We start from the raw sequence: 9,431 nt of genomic DNA on the forward strand, positions 1-9,431 counted from the left end.
TTATTGATGTTTACATGAAATTCAAAGTATGATTTATCCAACTTTTTTGTGATCTAATTCAGCAAGCATGCAAAATAGGACTTCAACTTTCATTTCAGATATGATTTGGTTGACATTGCACGATAAAATTTAGAATAAATCGATTTTTTCAACATGTTTGCAGTCTCCATACAAAACTCTTCGTTTCTATTATATGGCAAAATACAATACTTTTCTAAAACACCAAACTATATTTTTCGAGCATCGATAGTATTAAGAACTATGCTGATAAGTATTGTTATACACATAAAGTTTAGATTCTGTGGCAAATTAAGCGAATAAATTACCCTACAAGCTGGCAAACTTGCATGCAAGTTGATAGATTTTTGCATTTTCAACAGCCAATATTTCAAAAACTAGACGTGCTATGATATTTTGAAAACGACAATGGATTCAGCAACCCTTAATTAAGTAAATACCGGTATTTTGGTGCTTGAGACAAATACGTGTTCCGCAGTGTTATTGTAAGCTCATCCAAAATAGGTATTTTCGGAACAAGCTCGATGAGTGGATGTCAAAAATTAGCCATTATGTAATCCAAGATAGCGAACCACAGAAGAAGATGATGACTTCCAGTTTGTAATATCAAGGATCTTTTGCAATATAGGTATATCAGTAACAGACTCGTCTATCAGATATTTGAAATGAATGCTTGACGTCATTTTGGAATTCATGATGGTGAACCAGCGAGCAAAATGGTGATTTGCATTATCATTATTCTTATTCTTAACCTATAATCCGAATAGGTTATACGTATTTAGTCACAATAAATTCGAACAAGTTATTCACGTTTATTTAATAGACGAAGACAACTGGAGAGCGGATTGCTGATCCCATATGCTGGTTGAATACATCTTTTCTAGAGCATTGAAATTATTTCTTCTTCTTTTTAATCCCCTCTCAGCTAAGTGTTCTAAGTTCACTTCCGCAGTTATTAACTGAGAACTTTCATTCATGGACCGACCGGCAATTGAACTCAGACAGCTTCAGCAGGACTTTGCGTTGTAGCCGCGTACGTTTCCTAAAACTGTAGATTGACAGCAAAAAAATATATTACAAAATGACTTATTTTTATCTGTACCGTAAAATGGGGGGAAGTTGATCACTTTTGAGCTATTCTGCTCTGTAACTCCTAGTAGGATGCGTATATTGTCATCCAAATATTTTTAAAACCTGTACTGTTTGGATGTTTATCGAATTATACAAACGAAAGTTTGACGAAATGTTTTCGTAATAACAAAAAAATATTTAAAATTTTAAAATTGGAATATGTGATTCCGGGGTGAAGTTGATCAAGTATGGTGATAGGTTTCCTAAAATATAGAAATATGCTGTTCACTAAATTTGGGGTCACTGAATATGAATCAAGTCTCAAAAAACTTAAAACTTGTTGTTATATCGGTCAGTTTTAGATTTGAATGTTAAGAATTGCAGATTATACCACATTAAACGCCTAAGAGCATCTTTAACGGGGGCGACTATTTGGGTGATTAAAATGATCACCCCCAGAGTTGTCATTTTAGTTTAGTCACTCATTCTCACACCGGTGGCTACCATATTTAGTAACTCGTTTCCGTAACGGTCGTTGCTTTTTGGGTTATCATACACGCAAACAAATTTTGTTGTATAATCTACCGAATCCATGGTAAAATTAAGAACTGCACCAAGGATTTTCAACCGACTACAAAAATTTGTTAAGTTTACTATAATCTGGTGAAAATCACTGAGCAGTGTAGTAAATATGACCACAGAGAACAGACGTTCATCTTTTCTCGTCAGCGTGTGTAAAGCATTGTACTGGTCATTTCAAAGTATGTCGTTATGCTCCTGTTACGCGGCGCTGTCGTCAAATTGAGAACGCTACAAATTTGCCGCATTTTACACTTTGGCGCTAGTGTCGACTGTCGATAACAAAAATTGCCACTTGTCGCTAGCGTTGATTTGTGTGCTAATGCATTTTGATGTTCACTAGTGACATCGTGTTGTCGAAACGAGTTTGTATGTCGGGCTGTCTGCGTTGGCGGCGCTGATGTTTGATTCGAACCTTTATACACGGTTCAGATGAAATTTTGTTCGAGCCTCCATGTCTGTTCTCTGTGATATGACTATGTCCATAGTAGCCTCGACTACAAAGCATTGTATTTCAATCCGTGGCACCCACCGTACAACACAGTACGGTGAAAAGTACAATGCCAAACTTGTCAAATCTAGAATGTTTCTAGTCATAAATACTACAACTCTGGTTAAATCAACAGAAGAAATTTTCTTGTGTAGTGATGTTGACTATGTTTTGGTAGAGTTAAAAGATTAATGTAGTCGGTTGAAAATCGTTGATGCAGTTCTTAGTTTTACCATGGATTCAGTAGTTTCTACAATAAAATTCATTTCAGTGTATGAGTTGTGAAAATAATGATGATCATTTCAGGTTGGGAATTTTTGTAACTCTGCTGGAATATCTATTATTGTGTATTTCTTTCACTACTGGACTGCGAAGTGTGGCTCCATGAATGCGAATAAAAGTGCGAGATTGCATTGAACATGTTGGTGTCTTCAACCCCGCTGAAGACACCGACTCGATTTGATGCAATCGCGCACTTTTATTAGCGTTCCCGCACTTGTAAAAACTTCTGCGATTGTCCAGTGGTGAAAGAAATGCGGAATATTTCTGGTGCGGAATTATTAGAATTCCATCGGAAATTGTTGAGATTGTTTATATATCCGACTGGATGCTAATTTGATTGGAACCCTTGCCAATTCTACCGGAATCCTTGTAAATTCTACAAGAAATATTGCAAATTTGACCGTAATTATTGTGAATCCGACTGGAATCCTTGGGATTCCGACTGGAATCCTTGGGATTCCGACTGAAATCCTTGGGATTCCGACCGGATCCTTGGGATTCCGACCGGAATCCTTGGGATTCCGACCGGAATCCTTGGGATTCCGACCGGAATCCTTGGGATTCCGACCGGAATCCTTGGGATTCCGACCGGAATCCTTGGGATTCCGACCGGAATCCTTGGAATTCCGACCGGAATCCTTGGAATTCCGACCGGAATCCTTGGGATTCCAACTGGAATTCTAGTCAGAATCCCGAGGACTCTAGTCAGAATCCCAAGGATTCCAGCCGGAATCCCCAAGATCCCAGCCGAAATCCCGAAGATTCCAGACGATATCCCAAGGATTCCAGCAGGAATCCCGAGGATTCCAGTTGTAATTCGGAGAATTCCAGTCGGAACTCGGAGGATTCCAGTCGGAGTTCGGAGGATTCCAGTCGGAATTCGGAGTATTCCAGTCGGAATTCAGAGGATTCCAGTCGGAATTCGGAGGATTCCAGTCGGTATTCTTATCAAAATCTCTTTCCAATTCCAGTCAGAATCCCGAGGATTCCAGCCGAAATCCCGAGGATTCCTGTCGGCATTCAAAGGATTTATGTCTGTATTCCAAGGATTACAGTTGGAATTCGGAGGATGCCAGTCGGAATCCTAAGGATTCTAGTCGGAATTCCAAGGATTCCAGTCAGTATTCTTATCAAAATCTCTTTCCAATTCCAGTCGGAATCCCAAGGATTCCAGTCGGGATCCCAAAGATTCCGGTTGGAATCCCAAAATCCCATAATTCTCCGAAATCGATACGAGGATTGTAACGTTCATTTCACTAATTGGACGATTGTCATCACTAGAGGTATGAACTCTCGCGCTTTCCAGTCAAGAATGATTCTTTATTTCAAATTGATTTGTTACAAGGTCCTACTGGAGACACTCGAAGCTTCGATCTATGTGAAACAGCATGTAGGCGATCACCTATCAGTGATCGATGCATGCGGAAAAGAGAAAGATAGAGTATTCCAAAAAGGGCCATGCCTGCGGATGGCAACAGCATGGTTCAATAAATTGTTACCCGACACTTCTGGCAGTTGCCATAAGTGCTGACTATTTTGAGCAGGCATTGAACTGATGGTTCAATGCCTATGACGGTAATTTACGATCGCATGTTTCCACTGGTGTGGTCTGCTGGATATGCTAAAATGTAGGAATAGGAATGACATGTTGAATGCACATGTCACACCATTCCCCTACGGGCGAGAAAGGATAATTATATAGAAAGGTTCAGCTTCAAATGTCTCTCACAATTGTTATTATTATTTTTGAATTTTATTATCTCGTAAATATGTTTTATAATCCAATTATTTTCCAAAATGTATATTATGTTATCTCTCCTAATACTCTCCTTCCCCTTAAGGAAAAGGTGGGAGCATCTCTCTTCTGTATTTATTATATATTATAGTTATTTATTTCAATACAAGTCTTGATTTATGTACTTCCATTGTTTTATTATTACTGTCTTTAATTATTGCATTTGATTCTCGTAGTTGGATTATTTTATAAGGACCAGCATAAACTGGTTGTAGCTTATGTCTATTTTGAATCTGTAAATATACTGTATCATTTATCTTCAAATCTGTAGATTTAATTCTGTCATTTATTTTATTTGTTCGTTGTTCTTTTTTGTTAATTATTGTTTGTATAACATTGGCATGTGTAACTTGAAGTCTGAATTTTAATTCGTTTACGTAAGAATCTAGATTGTAGTGTGGATCAACTTGTAGATTTTCACTGATTTTAAAAGTGTTTAGTTTTTTACCAAAAATAATTTCAAACGGGGTGTAGTCATGGTCTGTGTTTGGGGTTGTGTTATATGCGAAGCAATAAAATGCTAACCACTCATCCCAATCATGTGTACGATCATTAGCGAAGATCCTTAAATACTCGTTTAAGCATTTATGGTTGCGCTCTACAGCACCAATCGTTTGGGGGTGGTAAGCGGTCGAACAAGTATGGTTTAACTGCAGTAATTTGCATACTTCATCGAATACGCCTTTGTATTCGGTTCCTTGGTCCGTTTTTATGCAACTCATTGGTCCATATATAAGAATGCATTTTTCTACAACTGCTTTAGCTATTGAAGCAGCTGATTTGTCTGGGACAGGAATCGCAATCACGTACTTGGAAAGATCGCATTGCAATGTTACTGCATAGCGGTTTCCTTTTTCAGTGAGTGCAAACGGTCCGATGGTGTCAATGGACACCACTTCAAAAGTTTTGTTAGGTGTAGTCGTTACTACAGCACGCGTTTTTACTGGTATCGCGTGTTTATTAATTTTACAAAGTTCACATGAGTTGACGTAATCTGTAAGCGTCTGTTTCATGTTTGGTCAAGAATACAACGATTTGAGTTTTTTATATAGTCTGTTTATTCCTGGATGACCTCCTGTTGGGGAGTTATGGTATTGTTTCAATATACCGTTCATTTCTGCTACTGTTGATATTTCAACAGGCTTTTCATAAATTAATATGGTAGCGTTCCTAAGAACAGCATTACCTATTGTTTTGAAACTGTTTATATTGATATGTTTAAAAATAATGTCGTTTTTCTGTATTGCTAGCTTTTTCGGGATTGTTCCCATAATATTTGTGTTATCGGCAGGCCTGCCATCGATAATTTGTAGTATGTTTTCAAGGTTTAACTTAGTTTTTCCGGGTTTTTCCAATGCGAGTGCTATCCCTGGAGATAACCTCTTCCGAAATTTCTTATCATAAATGGTCATATATACACACGTTTTATTTATATTGTATGAGAAAGTTAGTTTTGGCAAATCGAATGATTCCAAATTGTTCAGAGCTTCGTACACGTGAAGTTGATCAGGCTTCTGTGAAGAAAGGTCAGAATTTTTGGTATCTTTTCGTTTTGTCATTGATCTTGTGACTATAAACATTTGTTTCAGAGAATCAGAGGTAATTTGTATTCTCGATAACGCATCTGATAACACATTGGACTTTCCTTTGATGTATTCTACTTCAAAATTATATTCTTCTAAATCCCATCTCATTCGAGTTAGTTTAGAAGAAGGATTTTTAAGCGAAAACAAATATATCAAGGGTCGATGGTCTGTACGTATAGTAAATTTCCTACCATATATGTATGGTCTGAAATGATTGACCGCCCAATGTATTGCAGTCAGTTCCTGCTCTATCGTTGATTTATTTGATTCGCCTTTCGTAAATGCTTTGCTTGCAAATGCGACTGGCATTTCGAATCCATCATGAACTTGAGCAAGTACTGCACCACAAGCAAGTTTTGAGGCGTCTGTAATTATGATGAAATCCTTTTCGTAATCAGGGAATTGTAAAATTTGTGGTGAGATTAACTTGCTTTTCAATGTGACGAATGAATTCTCACATTCTTCGCTCCACTTGAATGGCGTGTTTTTTCGTAATAATTTGTTCAGGGGGTTAGTTATTTCTGCAAAGTTTCTGATGAACCGACGATAGTAGTTGCCAAACGCAACAAATCGCCGTACGTCATCAGCGTTTTTGGGTACAGGATAGTTTGAGATGACGGAATATTTTGTTTTATCAGGCTGTATACCTTTTTCTGAAATGTTGTGTCCGAGATATGTCACTTCATTTTTGAAGAAATGACATTTCTTCGGGTTTAATTTAAGATTAAATTTTCTTAATTGTTGAAATACTTTATATAAATTTGTAATGTGGTGATTCACGGAACAACCTACCACAATGATGTCATCAATATAGAGAAATGCACATTGCGGTGGTAGTCCGCTCAAAGCGATGGACATCATACGTTGAAATGAATTTGGGCTGATGTTTAGTCCGAAAGGGAGTCTATTAAATTCAAAATGTCCCTTGTCGGTGGAGAAGGCTGTATAACTTTTGGAGTTTTCATCTAAAGGTATTTGATGAAATCCGGACATGAGGTCAAGTGTAGTAAAATACTTTGCTCGACCTAAATGATCTAGAATATCATCAATACGGGGAAGTGGAAATTTATCTGGTACTATTAGTTTGTTTAACTGCCGGAAATCAATCACCAAACGCCATTTTTTCTCGTCTGGTGAGGACTTTTTAGGAACCAATAGTATCGGTGAGTTGAATGGTGAAGTTGAGTTTTTAATAATTTTTTCATTTAGCATTTTTTCGACCTGTGCATTAATTTCAGATTTTTGGCTTTCCGGTGTTCGATAATTTTTTATGTAAACCGGTTTTTCATTGTTAAGCTGTATATTTTGTTCATAGAAATTATTATGAGTCAAAATATCGTTTTCAAGTGAAAATATGTCGTTGAACTCTTGACACAGGGTTTCAACTTTTTGTTTAATATTAGGTTCTAAATGTTGTGTTATAATTTCATTTTTTAGTTTCTGTTTTCTCATTTCGTCGCATGGTACATCATTTGAGGCATAATAGTGGTATTTCGCTAAAGGGGCATGTTTTGGTGTAAATCCTAATGGTAATATGAAATCATTGTTAGTCGTGTTTATAAACTTAATGAAACAACTGTTCTTGCTTACAATTGAATTTGCACAAAATACACCATCTGAAATTTCTTGGGAAAAAATCACGCTGTCTTCTGCTAAATTTGTATTATTGAGTCTTCGGATGATTTCACATCTGGCGGGGATGATAGTTTGGCGTTGAAAATTATTCACAATTGGCAATTCTAACGTTTCTGAGTTCATAGGTATATGCAGTAACCAAGACTCATAGTCTATTTTACAATTGTAAGTTACGAGAAAATCTCTCCCTAAAATACCATCGGTGGGGATAGGAAAAATTTTCTCTACTATGTGGAATTTGTGTGGTATTAACATGCCATTGATTAGTAAATTTGCATGCGTTGTTCCTATTGTGCTTGTATTACCTTTACCTATTCCGATTATATCGCATTTGTCAGAGGGATAAAAAATTTGTGTTTTCCTAATTTTGTTAGCTTTTATAATCGATATGTCCGAGCCACAATCAACAATGAATGAAGATTGGGAATCTGTCATATCGAGCATTAGCTGTACGTAGTTGGTGGCGGTCACATTTATTGTATATGCCGCCCGAGTGGTACCCCTAAAGGGTGGATATCACTATTATTTTGTACGTTGTGAGGTTGTTGGACCGCAAAATGCTGTGTAGGCTGAATTTGATACGTAGGAATTAGTTGTTGCCTTTCTTGAGCATTTTCTGGAGGGTACTGTGTATGTGCATAGTAAGTCGAATGACCGATGTGTCTTCCTCTTCCTCTCGGGTTTCCTCGAGAGTGAAACGTGTTTTGCTGCCCACGGTAAAAATTATTTTGGAACCTATTGAAATTGTTTCGGCTCTGGTTGTAATTGTTTTGGGCATTATTATTTCTATTAAATCCACGATTATGATTTTGTCTGGTATTTGCTCTACCACGTGACTGAAAACTACCTCTTTTCGCATACATCATTTGCGAAATGCTCTGTGGCTCTTTGGTTGGTTCGTTTTCGATAGCCTTTTCAACTGCAGCAGATAACGTGTTAAATTGTCCTGCTTTTAAAATCATTTTAGTTTCACTGCTGCGAATACCAGCAGTGAGAGCTTTTACACCGGCTCTTGTGGCTAGGTTAGTAGCAGTGTTAACCGGGACATTTTCTGCCAGGTAGCACTTTTCTAACTCCGTAGTGAGCGTTTCTATTTGTTGCGCAAACTGACTTATGTCACCGGTTTGTTTTGTTGCATTCAGCTTTGCCACTACCGTTTCCGGATGTGGTCTTTTGTCACACTTATCTTTCAGTATGTCTATTATTGCATCTATTGTAGCAGGATTGTCACCTACCGCGGCGCGCGCTTTGCCATCGAAACGTGATAGCACGACTTGAATCGCCGCTGCCCTGTTATCGTTCGTAATAAGCGATTTCAGAGCAGTAAGCGCAGATATAACAGCTGGTAGTTTATCCACCGATCCGCTGTATTGCGGAACAAGTGCTGCCACGATTTTAATTGTTTCAGCTATAGAAGTCATTTTGATTCTATTATAAGATTTAAGAAATATGCATATAACTTTACACAATATTTTGAAGGATGGTAATGTTTTCGATGGTACACCCAATTTAGTGTCTAAAATTTCACTGATTTCTGTGAAAATCTTGGAAGCTGATTCTTTGTAAATTGTCTGTTCACTTACTGAATAATTCACTAGATTAGCTAAAATTTTGTTGTATAATATTTTACTTAACTTCGATACTCTTGTTAAATGCGTCGCTGAGTATCGACGATTTGGTGCTTTTTTAAAATTTAATAAAACGTTTTTTAACTTTATAAACAATTCTTCCATTGATGGACAAAATTTTTTTTTTGTTTTGTTTTGTTGGTTACAATTGTTTACAGGCAAAATTTACTTACATAGATTACAGCTAATTCTGCCTAACGGTGGAGGCGCACTCCTCAACACTCGTTTGATGGGGCGGAGGCGCACTCCTCAACGCCCATTGATGAGTTGTTCTTCGCGTTGATGACGAACGAGGGAGGCGCGCTCCTCAACGCTCGTTTTGGTTCAGGTTATTTTTCTCCTCACCT

The sequence above is a fragment of the Aedes aegypti genome, chromosome 2, assembly GCF_002204515.2.
Source record: "Aedes aegypti strain LVP_AGWG chromosome 2, AaegL5.0 Primary Assembly, whole genome shotgun sequence".
In the NCBI taxonomy this organism is placed as follows: domain Eukaryota; kingdom Metazoa; phylum Arthropoda; class Insecta; order Diptera; family Culicidae; genus Aedes; species Aedes aegypti.